General features: G+C 42.6%; 1 pseudogene across 1 annotated transcript in view; it reads left to right on the forward strand.

The window, feature by feature from the left end:
* Window positions 1-1,784, forward strand: part of LOC310779465 (transmembrane protein 184C-like) — a 9,479-nt pseudogene extending 7,695 nt beyond the window's left edge. Inside the window, exon 11 of the transcript in view lies at window positions 1,459-1,784. The product of the transcript in view is annotated as a transmembrane protein 184C-like (transcript). The remainder of the gene's footprint in view (window positions 1-1,458) is intronic.
* Window positions 1,785-19,053: the final 17,269 nt, after the last annotated feature.

Raw genomic sequence — 19,053 nt, forward strand, 5'->3', positions numbered from 1 at the left:
CTACTAGCTATTGATGTGCTAATCAGATGTGTCTGTCAACAACAAGACAGTGATGGTTAACTGACGAGATTGGTTAGTTATGGTTAGCTAGCTAACAAGCTGATATGATCTAATCACTAAATCAATCAGATGATCAGTGATGAAATGTGTTCGGAGATGCTGTAGGCTACATACAAACACAATGCCAGCAGAGCTGAGGTCCTCCAATATGGCCACCAGAGGGCGCTAAATCACCTGACATCCCTCATCTACCTCCTTCCTCCCTCCGTTCCCCCCTCTCCGTCTCTCTCTCAATTCAAAGTGTGGATATTGGCATGAGGGACATAGGGTATGTTTACATTGCCAATGCAGTTAAAGATACAGAAGAATTAAGAAGTGAGTAAACAGCTATGAAACATTGCAACATTGTAGTCAAATATAATGCAGATAAGAGTAGGTCAAATGAACTACAAAGGTAGAAAGAGAAAAATGAAAATAGACGGTAGGAAAAGATGCAATAATAATGCAAGAATATAAATACAAATAAGTTGGAACCAGGGCCGCTGCTGGCCATTTGGGTGCCCTAAGCGTAATTGTTTTGTGGTGCCCCCCCCCCCCCCCCCCCGCAAAACTTTCAATAACTGTCAAACGAAAGACTGCAAAATCATTAATTATGAACGATACTAGTGTATCTCACATTACATTACATGTGGCAAACAAACAATTGTTACAATTACGGTACATGTCAGCAAACAAGCGATTGTTAAACTGTACATGCAAGCAGGGGCGGACTGGGATCATAATTCAGGCCGGGCATTAGATACCAAGCAGGCCAGGCCGATACGGGCCGATGTGCGTGCCGGCGTCCGAAGGGCGGCGGCGAAAAATTTGGGCTGTTTGAAGCCCAATTTGGGCCGCTTGAAGCCCAATTTGGGCCGTTTGAAGCCAGATTTGGGCTGTTTGAAGCCAGATTTGGGCCATTTGAAGCCCGATTTGGGTCGTTTGAAGCCAGATTTGGGCTGTTTGAAGCCAGATTTGGGCCGTTTGAAGCCCGATTTGGGTCGTTTGAAGCCAGATTTTGGCCAGTTAAAGCCAGATTTGGGCCGGTTGAAGACAGATTTGGGCCGTTTGAAGCCCAATTTGGGCAGAGTCCAATTTTACAATGAGATGCACCGACTTTAACCCTGAATAAAGTAATAAAACCACTAGTAAACCAGTAGGCGGCGCCTGGCCTGCTGGTTTACTAGTGGTTTTATTACTAGTGAGTGGCCTGAATGAGGGCACATTTTTTTTTTTTTTTTGGTGCCCTCAGTCACATGATGCCCTACGCAGTCTGCGTACTCTGCGTATAGGGTGCGGGGTCCTGGTTGGAACTGTGTAAACACTGCAATGTTTGATATTTTTACAAGTGTATTTAAAGCTATGTGTTGTGTTTGTACAGTATGACTGAGGAGACTCTCTCTCTCTCTCTCTCCTCAGGTCGTACGGTCCTCGGTCGTCCCAACAAGATGTATTTTGGCACCACGGCCCGGCCTGAACACACCGAGCACACCGGCCTCCTCTCGTCTACCTCCCAGGACCCCGTCGCCATCGCCACGGAGACCGCCTCCATGCCCTCCTCTCCTTCCTCTAGGGGGCGGTACCAAGGCCTAGGCCACACCCCCAACTCCACCCCACATTCCATTTCTGCTCCTGCAGGCTATACTTCCTCTTCCTGGGACGACGACAGCAGCGACCAATCGGGTTCCTCGCCGCCGCAGGGGGTCGGCACCCAGCAGTGCCGTGACATCACTGCAAGCACGTAGGAAGGGATCATCGGACTATGTGTCGTTCTATCCTTTCCTTCTGTCCTTTCCTTGTCTCCTCCCACCTCCCTCCCCTGCTTTGTGGTGATGGACAAAGAAACTATACGATTCTGTCAGTTTCTATAGCAGTTTCCAAATGAAGACATAAGTGTGGACTCGTCTGAACTCTTCTTCCCAGTTTATGACAAGGAAGGAATCAAAGCTGGATGGATGGATGGATGGATGGAGACAATTAAAAGCAGAGAGAAAGAAAGCAGAGCAAAGTTAAAGTTGAAAAGTTTACATTTGGAAAACGTCATCCATGTTTGTTGAGAACTTAAAAGTATGCTTTTTTTTTGTAATTATGACCCAGTTTTAAATGTTTGAAATCTGTATTTTGATGTCATGATAAAGCTAATATCTAACAAATGATGTCATTTTGAGAAGTGTTTCAGTGAGCAGAAAGGGAGAGCTCATGTTGTCATAAGAAGGTGACCTCAGAGAGAATCAGGTCCTGTTCAATGTGTCTTCAGTTGAGGAGGGAACAGGCCTAATGGATAAAGAGACTGTCCTCTGGGGACAAACCCACAGCCTGCTGAAGCTTCCTCATTGCTCCAGGGTGAAAACATCTACATCGATGAATTGCAGGTCACATTGTTGTCCAAAATGCATTCGTCTTCCAGATGTGGGATTATATCATAGTCTAAAACAGTTTTGGTTTTAGAGGGACTTGACCAGACAGACGTCTGAAAGATCTGAACAATCCCACAAGATGTTCAGTTTTAACTTGATGTAAAACTGTTAACATCATTTCAAGGTTTGACCTTTTGTAAAAGAAAGTTAAGCCCCCCTGCTGTTTCTGACTGAACCCATCATGTCATCACTGATCCATCTGGTTGATTTAATGTAGCTGATCAGCTAACATCTCTGTCTTGTTACTGTAACACACCTGATTAACACACTATAGCTAACATCTCTCTCTCTCTCTCTCTCTCTCTCTCTGTGTCTCTCTCTCTCTCTCTCTCTCTCTGTGTCTCTCTCTCTCTCTCTCTCTCTCTCTCTCTCTCTCTCTCTCTCTCCATCGCACGCTCATTCACCCTCTCCAATTACATGTGAGGGATATTTTCCCACCTGCCAAAGTGTCTAGTAAACTATCTAGGACTTTTATCTAGGACTTTTCAAACAAACTTGCTAAGAGCATCATGAGTTTGATTTCTATAATCAGTTTAAACTTCAATAAATTAAATAATTCCATACAAATTCACAAAACACAATTTAAATTCAGTCGTCTGCTGGAACAAATCTCATCACTTTCAATCTGATCTCATCACTTTCACATCTGAGTAATTTACACAAACACAAGATATCAAGTCAAGACTTTAGAAAGCTTTTCAAGTCATCAAAATACAGTCACCAGAACCCCTAGCCCGGTTTCTCCTCTTTCCGTGTAGTAGACTATGCTCTCTACAAGAGTCCCGTCTCCGTACATAGACTTGCCTGCGACTCTGGCTCCCAAGCTGTCTACATCAGAGATACGGACGTATTTACAAGTGTCGCAGAAACATTTCAAAGCCACATACTTGAGAAGAAGGGTTCATAGCTTCTCGAAGTCGGGGTTAGAAAGCTTGACGCTGCTCATAAATGCGTCTTTTCATCCGAAGTCTGTGCTGGTGATATTATTTTTTACCGGGCGCTGTTGAGCGCTGTGATGGCTGGGCTCTAACCCGGAAAAAATAAAATAAAAAAATAAAATAAAAATTAAATAAAAAATAAAGTGTGAATATTACCACAACGTAGTATACGTTTTGGTATAGTTTGTTTCGGTAACCCTTTATTTTAGAGGTACCCTAGTTACATATGAACTATTTGTAATTACACATGAACACCAAATGTAATTACACAGTAATTACCAATAGTTATAAATTAAGTTCATATGTAGTTACATTGTAACAGATCTGTAAAATGGAGTGAGTCTGTTCAACTGTAGTTCATATGTAGTTACATTGTAATGGACCTGTAAAGTGGAGTGAGTCTATTCAACTGTAGTTCATAATGTAGGTAGCCTACATGGTAACTTCATGGTTACGTTCCTCCAACGTTACACTGTATGTTCATGTAAAGTTTACATGAAGGTTGTCCCTGGAATGTCACAGTTGTAGCATCATGTTCCACCAATATGAATGATGTCTTGTTTAAAGCTGCGTGTTATAATATTATGTATTAATTAAAACCTTCCTGACTTGACTTGGACTCTAGCTCAAAGACTTGAGACTTGACTTGGACTTGCAAAAAATGACGTGAGCATCTCTGTCAGTAGCCGGCCACGCCCCCTTAGCTAGACTATAATGTAGGCTATAATTAGCTTACAGTTTTGTTGTCCACAAGTAGCCGGATGCAACAATTAAAAAGGACATTGGTAGACGCCATTAAGGTTGTTTTTTCAATGCAGGCTACCTTCTCTCCTCTCTGTTGGAGGCAGTGTGGTGAAATACATCTTTGAAGACAAAACCTCCTCAGGCTACAGACGCCGATGTTGAGCTTCTCCACACTGCAGCAGTGAGGGGCTTCTCGATAGACTGGCTTGAGAAACTATAGGCTGCCCACATCTGTTGAGACCTCCCCACCCCCCTCCCATATAGGCTCATGGTTTCCCCCACGGTGGGCGTGGCTGTCGAATGACGTGTTATTCACGCGCTCCCCTCCCTCTCGTGTCTTTTTGTGTGTGCATTGTTCCTGAAAGAAGCAGTAGCGTTTTATTTCCCGGTTATATCCTTTCACAAGTTTAATTTACAAACAGAAGACTCGTGTGTGCGGATGATATTATCATGAATATATAAAGTGGAACAGGGGCTCCGTTTAACTCTTGGGGGGAAGAAGAAGCTCCTCTCTTCAGGTGAATGCTTTAGCTGTGAAGCTAACGTTAGCTGTATTAGCTGAACTCCATGGCTGTGAAGCTAACGTTAGCTGTGGGCTATTAGCTGTGACACTAACGTTAGCTGTATTAGCTGAACTCCATGGCTGTGAAGTGTTAGCTGTGATTGAAGCTAACGTTAGCTGTTTATGCTATTGGCTGTGAAACTAACATTAGCTGTTGGAGCTTGGAAGGACACAGTGTGTCAGTAAATAGTTCAGGAGGAAAAGTTTCTGTCACTGTGTGAAAATCAAAATGTCTAAAGTCCAGAAGCTGAGAGCGGTGGTGAAGCAGCGCCTAACTGCAGTTCCTGCTGAGCAGCAGGAGTGGAGCCCCAGTCTGGACCAGGAGGACCCAGAGCCTCCACAAATTAAAGAGGAACAGGAGGAACTCTGGATCAGTCAGGAGGGAGAGCAGCTTCAGGAGGACCCAGAGCTCCCACACATTAAAGAGGAACAGGAGGAACTCTGCATCAGTCAGGAGGCAGAGCAGCTTCAGGAGGACCCAGAGCTCCCACACATTAAAGAGGAACAGGAGGAACTCTGGATCAGTCAGGAGGGAGAGCAGCTTCAGGAGGACCCAGAGCCTCCACACGTTAAAGAGGAACAGGAGGAGCCTCCACACATTAAAGAGGAACAGGAGGAGCCTCCACACATTAAAGAGGAACAGGAGGAACTCTGGATCAGTCAGGAGGAGGAGCAGCTTCAGGAGGACCCAGAGCTCCCACACATTAAAGAGGAACATGAGGAACTCTGGATCAGTCAGGAGGCAGAGCAGCTTCAGGAGGACCCAGAGCTCCCACACATTAAAGAGGAACAGGAGGAACTCTGCATCAGTCAGGAGGCAGAGCAGCTTCAGGAGGGCACAGAGCTCCCACACATTAAAGAGGAACAGGAGGAACTCTGGATCAGTCAGGAGGGAGAGCAGCTTCAAGGGCTGGAGGAGGCTGATGTCACAAAGTTCCCATTCACTCGTGTCCCTGTGAAGAGTGAAGATGATAAAGAGAAACCTCAGTTCTCACAACTTCATCAAAGCCAAACTGAGGAGAACAGAGATCCAGAGCCTCTAACCAGCAGCTCAACTGAACAAATGAAAACAGGAGCTGATGGAGAGGACTGTGTAGTATCAGAACCAGCCAGGAACTTAGATCTAGATAGTAATTTACAACTAACTAGTGATAACAAGACTTCAGACTCTTCTGAACCTGAGACTGAACACAGTGATGAAGAATGGATGGAAACTAGTGAACCTCATTCCGGTTTAGACTCAGAGAAAAACAGTGAAGTGCTTAGGAAGAAACACTTCAGCTGCTCCGTCTGTGGTAAAATATTTGATTATAAAGCACAGTTGAAAAGACACATGGTAATCCACACAGGAGAGAAACCATTTAATTGCTCAGTCTGTGGTAAAGGTTTTGGTCAAAAAGGAGACTTGAAGAAACACATGATAGGCCACACAGGAGATAAACAATTTAATTGCTCAGTCTGTGGTAAAGGTTTTGGTCATAAAGGAAGCTTGAAGACACACATGATAGTCCACACAGGAGAGAAACAATTTATTTGCTCAGTCTGTGGTAAAGATTTTGGTCATAAAGGACATTTGAAGTCACACATGATAGTCCACACAGGAGAGAAACAATTTATTTGCTCAGTCTGTGGTAAAGGTTTTGGTCAAAAAGGACGCTTGACCAGACACATGATAATCCACACAGGAGAGAAACAATTTAATTGCTCACTCTGTGGTAAAGGTTTTGGTCGTAAAGAAACCTTGAAGTCACACATGATAATCCACACAGGAGATAAACCATTTAATTGCTCAGTCTGTGGTCAAGGTTTTGGTCATAAAGGAGACTTGAACAGACACATGATAGTCCACACAGGAGATAAACAATTCATTTGCTCAGTCTGTGGTAAAGGTGTTGGTCATAAACGAAGCTTGAAGTCACACATGATAGTCCACACAGGAGAGAAACTATTTCTTTGCTCAGTCTGTGGTAAAGGTTTTGGTCAGAAAGGACAGTTGAAGTCACACATGATAGTCCACACAGGAGAGAAACAATTTAATTGCTCAGTCTGTGGTAAAGATTTTGGTCATAAAGCAAGCTTGAAGTCACACATGATAGTCCACACAGGAGAGAAACAATTTATTTGCTCACTCTGTGGTAAAGGTTTTGGTCATAAAGAAAACTTGAAGTCACACATGATAGTCCACACAGGAGAGAAACAATTTAATTGCTCAGTCTGTCGTAAAGGTTTTGGTCGTAAAGAAAACTTGAAGTCACACATGATAGTCCACACAGGAGAGAAAAAATGTATTTGCTCAGTCTGTGGTAAAGGTTTTGGTCGTAAAGCATTCTTGAAGACACACATGATAATCCACACAGGAGAGTAAACATTAATTGTTATCTGGTAGGGCTGGGTTAAAAAAAATTGATATATCGATATTGAATCGATATTCATGTGAAGGAACAAGTATCAATACATAAATCCCAGGATCGATCTATTAAAATGCATTTTACAAAAAAATATATATATATGTTTTTTTAAATAAACATAGGCTATAATATGGCTGTGTGTGGTTGTTAAAACATAGTTTCAAGTTGACGTTTATGTTTGTAGTTGAAACAAAAACATAAATACTGTAGGCTACATGTGCATTGTGCATGCACCATGAGCCAGATGTACAGACCTCAAATCTGTTTGCACTATAATGTTTGTGAACTGCAAACGTTCATGAGCTGTATTTTATTTTATTTTATTTACAAAGCATTTATACTTTATGAAACACTGTTTACAACATGCTGCTGTTCAATGATTCTGTTGTATAGTGGAAATCTAAATTAGTTTGGCTTCTCACAGAAGACTGTAAAGAAAGATAAGATGTTGAATGACTATGTTGGTCATGTTTAAATAAAAAATAATTACATGATGTATCTGCTTGCTTTATGGTCAATTCTTAATGTAAATATTAATGTTTTAATAATGCACCAGGTTAGAGGGTTCCTTGTACAATTTACAGCATTAGTTCTTTGAGAATTTCTTCCATTATCAAAGCAAAGCTGGTATTGTAACTAAAATATCGATATCGAATCGTATCGTATCGGAAATCGTATCGACTTGGGACCTTGTGTATCGGAATCTAACGTATCGGGAAGTCAGTGGCGATACCCAGCACTAATCTGGTGGAGGGGGCATTTGAGTGTTTCTGTATGCAAGTATGCAGCGTGTGTGCGTGCGCACTTTGTTGTGTTATCCTGTGTTTATGTATGGGGGGGAAAACTATAAAAATGTACCACAATTAAAATTATATCTGTGATAAATGTTTTAGTCGAAATGCCGTAGGGATGCCAATGTGGGCTGATAGAAAGGGTTCTGACAAATTGAGAAAAAATAAAAATTTACTTCATGATCAATTCATTCTTATAAAAGAGGGCTTGGTCACAGCTATGCTAAGCTAAAAGCCATGATGATGTTACCTTTAGCACTGGAGATCTTCTCTAGTTGCTTACCTCTAGAGGCTGCAGCTGTGGTTGGACGGTCCAGGAGACGAGGGGATGCCCCACACAACAGAATCTCATCTAGCCTGGTACGTGCTCTGCTGGGGAGCTCACCAATACAGACAGATGGAGCAGAGGAAAGGGGGGGGATCCTATTATTTCATTTGTTTTAGAGCTTAGATGTTGTCGAGTCCTGTCCTGTACAGTGGCCTATCCTGTGTAATTGACCATCTTGTCTATAATATATAATGAGGTTTCTACTGTGTCCTTTGTGTCCAGTCTGGTTCTGTAACTTGTCCTATGTAATGTGTGCCTTGAGCAAATAGGTGGCTTTTGTTTTGCCATGCTCCAAAGTAGTCATCTAATAATTTGTTGTAAATAAGGACCGCATTAAAAGTACAGTAACAGTAACAGTGAAAATAAGACACTCTGTAGCTGCTGCTACTTTGAGAAATACCGCAGTGAGGAAAAGTGAAAACATGTGAAGTGCAATGAAATCATTTTGTTTCCTGAAATTAAGACCAATAAGCGGGATTACAATATTTAGCAAATTAATTGACATTAACATTAGGCTATTTCCCATAATTTGAACCAACCCACATCATGAGATTGTATCACATAGATCAGGGGTGTTACTTTTCCCTGTTGGGCCGAAGCACAGTCTCCTTTTGTTTCTTATTGTCTTTTTGACTGGTAAATCCTAGTGCATCCATTAGGTCATCCTCATCATCATCAAATGTCAGCTCGCCCTGTTTCTGTACTGCCTTAACTGGCGAAGGAAGAACACACACACTTCAGTGGATGCATTTTGGGCCGTTCCATTTAAACTGGGAGCTGGGAATGTGACTGTTCAAAGGTCATGAGCTCCTCTGATGGTGACATCACCTGTGCTGGGATTTTCTCTGCCGAACTCAGCGGAGCCTCACCAGCCAGTGGTGGCCTGAAGGTTAGAGAAGCGTCAGGATAAATCTGGGAGGGGAAAGTGAAAAAGCTGCACTTGCCCCTCCCTCATTACCACCACTGTGGTGCCCTTGAGCAAGGCCCTTAACCACAACCGCTCCAGTGGAGCTGATCAGTGGCCAGCAGATGTGGTTGTAACTGGTCAGGTTCCAGGTGTGAATGTGAACAGGGTGCTCCTGAAAAAGAGAGCATTGCTCTCACTGAGACTCCCCCTGTATAAATAAAGGTAAAACAAAATAAATTAATAAAAAATCCAAGATGGCTGCGCTCCACGCATCAACAGTAGTTAAAATCTTAGTAAATACTGTTTATTAGCATTTGTCATTTCAGTCTGTTGAGTGAAATACAGGTAGGCTAAGTAAAGGTAACTTAGAATGAAAATAGAAGGTAGAAACAATTTGGACATTGCACTTAAAAATATAAATACAAATACAAATAAATTGGAACTGTGTAAACACTGCAATGTTTGATATTTTTACAAGTGTATTTAAAGCTATGTGTTGTGTTTGTACAGTATGACTGAGGAGACTCTCTCTCTCTCTCCTCAGGTCGTACGGTCCTCGGTCGTCCCAACAAGATGTATTTTGGCACAGCAGCCCGGCCCGAACACACCGAGCACACCGGCCTCCTCTCGTCAACCTCCCACGACCCCGTCGCCACGGCGACCGCCTCCATGCCCTCCTCTCCTTCCTCTAGGGGGCGGTACCAAGGCCTAGGCCACACCCCCAACTCCAGCCCACATTCCATTTCTGCTCCCGCAGGGTTCACTACTTCCTCTTCCTGGGACGACGACAGCAGCGACCAATCGGGTTCCTCGCCGCCGCAGGGGGGGCCGGCGCCCGGCAGTGGCTGGATGGATGGATGGAGACAATTAAAATCACAGAGAAAGGAAAGCAGAGCAAAGTTAAAGTTGAAAAGTTTACATTTGGAAATGTCAGCCATGTTTGTTGAGAACCTAAAAGTATGCTTTTTTAGTAATTATGACCCAGTTTTAAATGTTTGAAATCTGTATTTTGATGTCATGATAAAGCTAATATCTAACAAATGATGTCATTTTGAGAAGTGTTTCAGTGAGCAGAAAGGGAGAGCTCATGTTGTCATAAGAAGGTGTTGTGACCTCAGAGAGAATCAGGTCCTGTTCAATGTGTCTTCAGTTGAGGAGGGAACAGGCCTAATGGATGAAGAGACTGTCCTCTGGGGACAAACCCACAGCCTGCTGAAGCTTCCTCATTGCTCCAGGGTGAAAACATCTACATCAATAAATTGCAGGTCACATTGTTGTCCAAAATGCATTCATCTTCCAGATGTGGGATTAACGTTAGACAGTTTTGGCTTCAGAGGGACTTGACCAGACAGACGTCTGAAAAACCTGAACAATCCCACAAGATGTTCAGTTTTAACTTGATGTAAAACTGTTAACATCATTTCACCTTTCATCATTGACCTTTTGTAAAAGAAAGTTAAGCCCCCCTGCTGTTTCTGACTGAACCCATCATGTCATCACTGATCCATCTGGTTGATTTAATGTAGCTGATCAGCTAACATCTCTGTCTTGTTACTGTAACACAGCTGATTAGCACACTAGCTAACATCTCTCTCTCTCTCTGTGTCTCTCTCTCTCTGTGTGTGTCTCTCCATCGCACGCTCATTCACCATCTCCAATTACATGTGAGGGATATTTCCCCACCTGCCAAAGTGTCTAGTAAACTATCTAGGACTTTTATCTAGGACTTTTCAATGCAATATTTAATAGGATACAAACTTGCTAAGAGCATCATGAGTTTGATTTCTATAATCAGTTTCAACGGCAATAAATTAAATAATCCCATACAAATTCAGAAAACAGAATTTAAATTCAGTCGTCTGCCGGAACAAATCTCATCACTTTCAATCTAAGTCATTTACACAAACACAAGATCTCAAGTCAAGACTTTAGAAACCTTTTCAAGTCATCAAAATACAAGTCAGAGTCAAGTCCCAAGTCACCAGAACCCCTAGCCCCGTTTCTCCTCTTTCCGTGTAGACTATGCTTTCTACAAGAGTCCCATATCCGTACATAGACTTGTATATATATCCTTGTATATATACGGTATATATATATATATATATACCAGTATATATATATATGGCTTCTTGGGTGCCCCTAAAAAAGATTAGCTGCGGGGTGGGATGCTGGAGTCACTATCCATGGTGAAGTCACTGTCCATGGATGATTCATCTCTGAAACGACGTCCCCTTCGGTCCTGACACATGCTGGGCGTGCTGGAAGCCTCTGACGCGCCTGGAGGTGGGGAGAGTTATATGTTCTGAAATATAATTATTTCAGTTTTGAAAAAGATTTTTACCTACAGGTCTCTAGTACAAGTATGGGCTCCATTTTTGCACCAGACTATGCAAATTTGTTTATGGGCTATTTTGAAAATAAGTATGTATTTAATCCTACTCTGAACAGTCATCATTTTAAGATTCTCAAGTGGGTTCGCTATATAGATGACATTTTTTGTTTATATAAAGGCAGCTGCGATGAATTAAAGTTGAGTTTGTGACCTTATTGAATGGTTTTGACCCAAATTTAAAGTTTTCTTTGGAGTCTAGTCATGATAAAGTACATCTTCTCGACATGTGGGTAATGAAGAATATAATGGCAGTTTATCTACTACACTATACCAAAAAGATACAGATAGAAACACACTTTTACTGGCCTCCAGTCTTCATCCCACTCCTCTTAAAAGATCTCTACCTATAAGTAAATTTTATAGATTGAGGAGAGTTTGTTCCTCTACTGATGATTTTATTAAAAAGTCCATTGATATGAAGTCCAAGTTTTTACAAAGAGGGTACTTATCCGATTGGGTTGAGAAGGCTTTTACACTGGCTTTAAACAAGCCCCGCTCAAAGTTACTGAAAAAGAGTGTCAGAAAAGATAAAACATTTTCAGTATGTGTTACCACATACTCACCCAATTCACATATCATCAAGTCTATTTTTAAGGAACATTAGCACATTTTGAGTTCTGATCCTGAGTTAGCACTAAAGACCCCCCCCCCCCCCTTTTTTTTTCATTTAGACGGGGGAGAAATCTCTGATCATTTGGTCCATGCTGACTTCCAGGCCCAGAGCACTGTAGCACAGAGATTATCGCTGTGGTAGCTGTGCTCAGTGCAATAATACCTCCAAAACTACTTATTTCAGTCACCCACACACAGGGAAACGGGTCAAAATTAACAGTGTGATCACTTGTGCGTCCACCCATGTGATATATTTAATACATTGTCCGTGTAGACTGGCATATGTAGGCAAAACGTCCAGACAATTTAAGCAGAGGATCAGTGAACATAAAAGTTCTATCCGTAGAGATGATTGAGATTATCCTGTTGCAGTTCATTTGAATGACTCTAACCATAACATCTCCACATTTCGTTTTATTGGTATAGAGAAAGTTCACCTGCCCAAAAGAGGTGGTAACCTTGATCTTCTGCTTAAGCAACGTGAAGCCTACTGCATACACGCGCTACAAACTCTCACCCCTAGGGGTCTCAATGATAAATTATTACTTAATGTAATGCTATAAGTTCCCTTTATCTGCTATTACATTTTCTCCCTTTTATTCCCTCTATTTTCAGGCACCAATCCTGAATCTTTGACCTAATGTGGATTACATATCTGGACTCCATTGTTATGTGATGAAAATAGTTTTGTAACTATGGGATTTATTCTAGTACTATTTTTTCTACTTTATTCTATATATATTGTTAGTGTTGTTGATGATGCCTTTATGTATTTGAATTGCTACTTTAATGACAGTCTTAAAATACCCATATAGACCTGAGGCCAATTGAGGTCTTGTAATTGAAGGAGGAGCTGGCTGTGAGCCACAAGGTGAAGGCTTTTGCCACTGATATGTCTGTAATGATTGAAGGCTTTTGCCACTGATATGATGTCTGTAATGATTGAAGGCTTTTGCCACTGATATGATGTCTGTAATGATTGGTCACTGTGAAGCCAGCCTCCTGTATATAATGTTTTCTATTCCTCCTGTCAGCATATACTTGAAAAAGGTCTTGTACCAAAATGTTGTATACAATTTCCCATTTTTGAGCAAGTGAAGACAGTGTGCGGGTGTCCGTTCTTTTTCTAATTGTTTCAATAAAATCTGTAAGATACATACTGTAGATTGTTTGTTTCCACCAGTTTGATGGTAACTTATTCTTACAATGAAAAAATAGAAAGCGTCTTGAGGAAGGGCCAGTGTGGCCCGAAACGTCACGCTGTGTGCATAATTTAATAAAGAAACCTAACGGGAGCTCCTCTGGTGTGCGGACCTTTATTTTTTCACTGTGAGTATCCTCTTTGATCCAGCACCCAGGCCCAGTGTGGCCAACCTTTGGATGTGCGTGTCCCTGTCTACTTTTTGCAACTTATTCTTACAACTCTACACTCAATCTAGGTGAAAGTGTATGTACAAAAAGGGACAGCGGCCATATTGGTAGCATACTTATACCGCATTCAAGACAACTCGGACCGCCGTAAGTTTCAACACGGAACCTCCGGCCCAGACAGATTTGCGTTCACGCTGCACCTCCCGCTCGGGGGGGAAACCTAAACTGTTGCTATAGCAAGTAACCCATGTTAGCATGGTAGCTACCTACTAGTGAACAATGCTAACCGAACATGCTGAATGTTGAATTTCACACAGAGCGAAACACAGATGACACAAACACATATGAAACGTTAACATTACATCATTAAGACCACAAATTGTGTGTTAAAACGTCAACAAACGTCTTTATAATCATTTTGTGATTATGATTAACGATGCAAGTTGCCATTTTGATGTGGCTGTGACGTCAACTCGGAGAAACCGGAGCTCTGAATGATACCCGAATTTTCGAGCTGTAATTCTGGCCTGAACAACCGTTCAATTCACTTTTTACAGGTCAGAACCCATTTTTTCCGGCGGTCCGAGATGTCTTGAACGGGGTATTACTATGCAAAGTAGAGTGCTATAGATTGATTCAATCATAAATGTTAGTATTACAATGTGTTTCTAAAACTCTATAAAATGGACACTGAGGTTACTAAAAGCATCAACAGTCATCGTAAAACTCATATTCAGGTAGCTGCCATCTTCGAAATATGGAGATTAGGGGTCCACACACATCTTCCCTAGTAAAGATAAGCATTCCAACACCTTTCTAATGGTCAAAAAACACAAGATAGACTCCAAGTCTGTATTTCTAGCTCACCTCTTTCAAAAGTTATAGCCAAAAGCTTTTTCGGACAGTGGTCATATTGGATTTGGCCGCCATGGTGACCCCGGGGGTCACCGGCTCGGGCACTCTGGCTCAATTGTTAGAGCATGCCCTGGGCTAATTCTGGGCAAAATGGTGCTTTTAGACTTGATTTGCATGAACTTAGCCTCAAATTACCTCAACACAATTGTGTATCAGCTTTAAATATCCAATATAAAGAATTAAACAAACAACCAGCAGCATTCAAATGTGCAAAAACTTTATGTGGTGATCTCATATCTCATCATGGAGTCATACGCCACACTCAGTGGCGGACTGCATAATCGGGCACGTCGGGCAAATGCCCGGTGGCCTGGCCTGGCCTTTTTTTTTTTGCAGGCCAGGCCAGGCTACTCACTGAACAGCAGGCCAGGCGCCGCCTACTGGTTTACTAGTGGTTTTATTACTTTATTCAGGTTTAAAGTGGGTGCATTTCATTGTAAAATTGGACTTGGCCCAAATTGGGCTTCAAACGGCCCAAATTGGGCTTCAAACGGCCCAAATCGGGCTTCAAACAGCCCAAATCTGGATTTAAACGACCCAAATCTAGCTTCAAACGGTCCAAATTGGGCTTCAAACGGCCCAAATTGGGCTTCAAACGGCCCAAATCGGGCCTCAAACAGCCCAAATCTGGCTTTAAACGACCCAAATCTAGCTTCAAACGGTCCAAATTGGGCTTCAAACGGCCCAAATTGAGCTTCAAACGCCGCAAATTTTCCGCCGCCGCCCTTCGGACGCCGGCACGCGCGTCGGCCCGTATCGGCCTGGCCTGCTTGGTATCTAATGCCCGGCCTGAATTATGATCCCAGTCCGCCCCTGGCCACACTTAAACTGGTTATTTGTTGAAATAAAGTTTATTAATCCTTCCTACGAGTCTCTCGTGATTGAAGTGTGTTCTTGACTATAATCACAAAGACCGACTTCTACAGCATCATTTAGTGCACCCCATGCTGTACACGCTCCTTCCTTGTCATTCAGGGTGTGTAAAGCTGCGTTCACACCGACCTATTAAAGTTTTTCGCTGGCATCGAGTTTACATACAAAGTCAATGCAAACGAGCGATTGAGCGTATGTTCGCCTGGGAGAAAAATCGCTGGGCGTCCGAGCGGCAGACACAGAGCGATAGGGAGAAAATACGCTCGTCGCCCCAGATGAAATATCCCAACTAGAGCGAAAATACGCTGGCATCAGTCGCTCGCTGTTCAACGCTGATTGGCTGCCGTGTGAGAGCGAGTCAAGGATCCCACTGGCTTGGAACAAACCGCTGGTTTATTGTGTGACAACAAACCGCATTGACAGCTGATTGACAGGCTGACATGAAGTGAAGTCTGTCCTACCGGTATGGAGCTCGCATTAGGAGCACGCTGATAGGCTTCAGCTTGTAAACAATGACGGTGGCTCGTAGTGGACAAATATCATGACATTGCGTAACGTTATAGCCCCCAATTCATGTGCCTGTTGATGAGCTATTTAAACAGAGCGACAGAGCGATTCCAAAGGGTTGAATCAAGCGACAGAGCGAAAAATAAATATCTTGGTGTGAACACAGCTTAACTCTTTAGTGACATCACAATTGCTTGAGTGACATCACTGGTGACATCACAATTGCTCAAGTGACATCACAACTGCCCCTTTCTCCATTTCCCAATATCCAATCAGCTAAGGACATCTGTCCCTCTTGATCTGCTGAGCCAATCACCGAAGCGGTGGTGGTGGTATATAGAGCCCTTGCTACTATGTCATTACTCACATTCATCATCACTGGAGCAGTTGTCTCGCCCCCCCCCTCCCCCCTGATCACCACCAACATCATGGCTCCTGTAGAAATCCCTATGGGGGGATTATCTATCCTATATGTCACCGACACCCCCCCTCTCTCATCTCAAGAGGAGCATCATCATATCATGGAGTCATACGCTACACTTAAACTGGATATTTGTTCAATAAAGTTTATTTATCCTTCCTATGAGTCTCTCGTGATTGAAATAACGTTACTCCCAAAGGGTCTGCCGAGAAGCGTCACTTTACATGTATGGTAGGGAATTATTTTCATTATGTTAAAGCAACATTTATCTTCCATAATGCATTAAATCATAATCACAATGCTATGAAGACATTAGCTAATCACGACAGAGCCGCACAGACCAGTGTATCAGATAGTTTTGCCGTAAAATGTGTCCAGGTGATCAGCTCCGAAGCCCCGGCTTGTATGGTCGCTACCCAAGGGCGTCGTTTTGGTCTCAAAGTTGGTAGGGTCGAGGACGGCAGGAGGGGAGACGGCTTGGCGCCGCCAATTTTTTTTTTAGCTTTTTTTTTTAACCTTTTTTAGCCATATTTAGAGGAATATCTAATTTTAAATAAAAAAAAATTGGTTTCTTTTAACCTTTTTTAGCCATATTTATGTGTCCTGTCAGCATAATTGTAACTAACAAACACAAACTGTAGGTTTAGCCATCTAATCATGTTCTTTCACAAACAGCCGGTTTGGAAAGAAAACATTGCCACTGAAACCCACACATCCTGCATAAAAGAATGTGCACTGACTTATACTAACTTTCACTTACCAGTAATATTACAGTGAAACAGAAAGTGCATTTTCATATCCATCAATACATTTCAACAAAATATACACAACATTCAGCCTATTACAACTTTCTGTTCTATAGTATTCTTCCTTTTCTGGTTTTCTGCATGCATCCAAACATCTTCACATTCATCAGTAAGCCCACCAGTCCAAATATAGCTACATTACTTTGTTTTATTTCTGTTCTATAGAATGCCTCATTTTTAATTTTCTCATTTCTGCATGCATCCAAAATAGGGGTGTAACAATGCATGTAACATGTACACATGCATGTAACTGGACAGGACACTTTTCTCTAGCATCTTCTTGCTCGCGTTTTGCAGGTTAGCAGCTGTAATGTAAAATGATACTCTGCTGGTTCACACATTTTAACGTTATAAGATAAGATATTACTTTATTGTCAGACAGAGTCCGAAATTTGTCTTGCATCCTCAGACACTTGTTTCTCATCGATACATACAACAGTGCAAAACGACAACCAACACCATCCTCAAAGTGCATAGTAGACAAAACAATAACAATAACAAAAGACAAGAATGAGGAAAGTGGCTGCAGCGCTTCCTAAGTCCCTGTCTACAGCCTCTAGCCTGTCACAGTTTGACAGCCTGTGATGCGCGTCGGACTTTCAGTAATAAAATTAGTGGTGTGTTCCTTCCTCCACCTCCACAACAATGACGTCTCGTTTTGCTAACCTAACGTAATGACGTTACTTACAGTTGCTGCAGGGGGACGCGGAAAATAGCTTCTGATCATGTCCCTCTTTTTCCGAGCGGGAGGGCGAGGAGGAGGCGGCATGTCGGCATGTTGTGTGTGTCAGAGCCATGTGTGTGGGTGGGCGTTTGTTTGGTCATCAGCCAAATGAGCCAATCAAACGTGAGTTTGGGGGGAGAAAATTGGACTGGCCCATTCAGTTGTGAAAAACAGGGGTAAATGTAACTTTGAACATATTGCAAACTAATTTCACTCAATAATGGTCGGGTCAATTCTATCCTTGCAAAATATGGGAAGACAATCTAAATGACCTATATAACTGCACTCCAAAGATAATGCAAATAAGGTTGCTTAAAAGTTGGTAGGGACAATTGGACACCCTGAAATGTTGGTTGTGACTTGTCCCGACCAACCCTACCCAAATCGACGCGCTTGTCGCTACCCGTCCGCTAAAATCCGATTTCGATATAGGTGTTATTTTGATAAACTGACCTCATAAGGGGGATCTATACTGTTACGTGTGTCTACTAACATCATTAAAAGATAAAGATAACTCTGTTTCTGGTAGTTTACTTTTAATCTACGGCTACGTTGCTAGGCTAGCTAGCCTGCCTCGGCAACTGGCTGCGCTGTGGTTGGGATCATCTGGTTTCTTGTGGCTGCTTGCCACGCCCCAAAAGTTTTGTCTTTTTTATCGCCTGTTTTACTCGAAATGGGGCCATAATTTAGAAAACGGAGCCCATGAGAGCATGAAAAAGACTTGAAATTGTTGATTCAGACCATGAACTCATTTGGAAAATGGTTATTTAAGACACAGACCGAGAGAGAAGTCTGCTAATTTTTCCATAGAGACAGTCGCATGTGTGGAAACACCCACAAAATGTTATACGGCTGGCGCGCAAGTGGGGTAAAACCACCCATATATATCTCAATGGACTGACTCATCAAAGGAAGGTGCTGCAGCTCTACACTACAGGTTTGGAGATTCTAGAGCAAGACCTCTGTACAGATGTGCGTTTACTGCGGTGGTTAAATCCCTGATCGTGTCTGCCTGGGCTGGGCTATCAGCTAAATTCTAACTTTGCTGAATGGATAGAACGGGGGATTTACCCCACCCTGACCGCGCCCCCAGCCAGGCTGAGCCAGCTATCCCGGCGTCTATGACGAGACATCGCCTCAACCTATAGAAGCCAATATACGTGATGCCACTTCAGGACCATCACGTGCGCCCCCCGCCCCGGGCTTTTGAGAATGCAATTTCTGGACTGGCCTCATAAATTTACCCAGTCTCTTGCCCACTGTGTGGAATACATATACATAGTTTCGTTTTATTTATA

Source organism: Poromitra crassiceps (genome assembly GCF_964638095.1).
Source record: "Poromitra crassiceps genome assembly, chromosome: 7".
Classification (NCBI taxonomy): Eukaryota; Metazoa; Chordata; class Actinopteri; order Beryciformes; family Melamphaidae; genus Poromitra; species Poromitra crassiceps.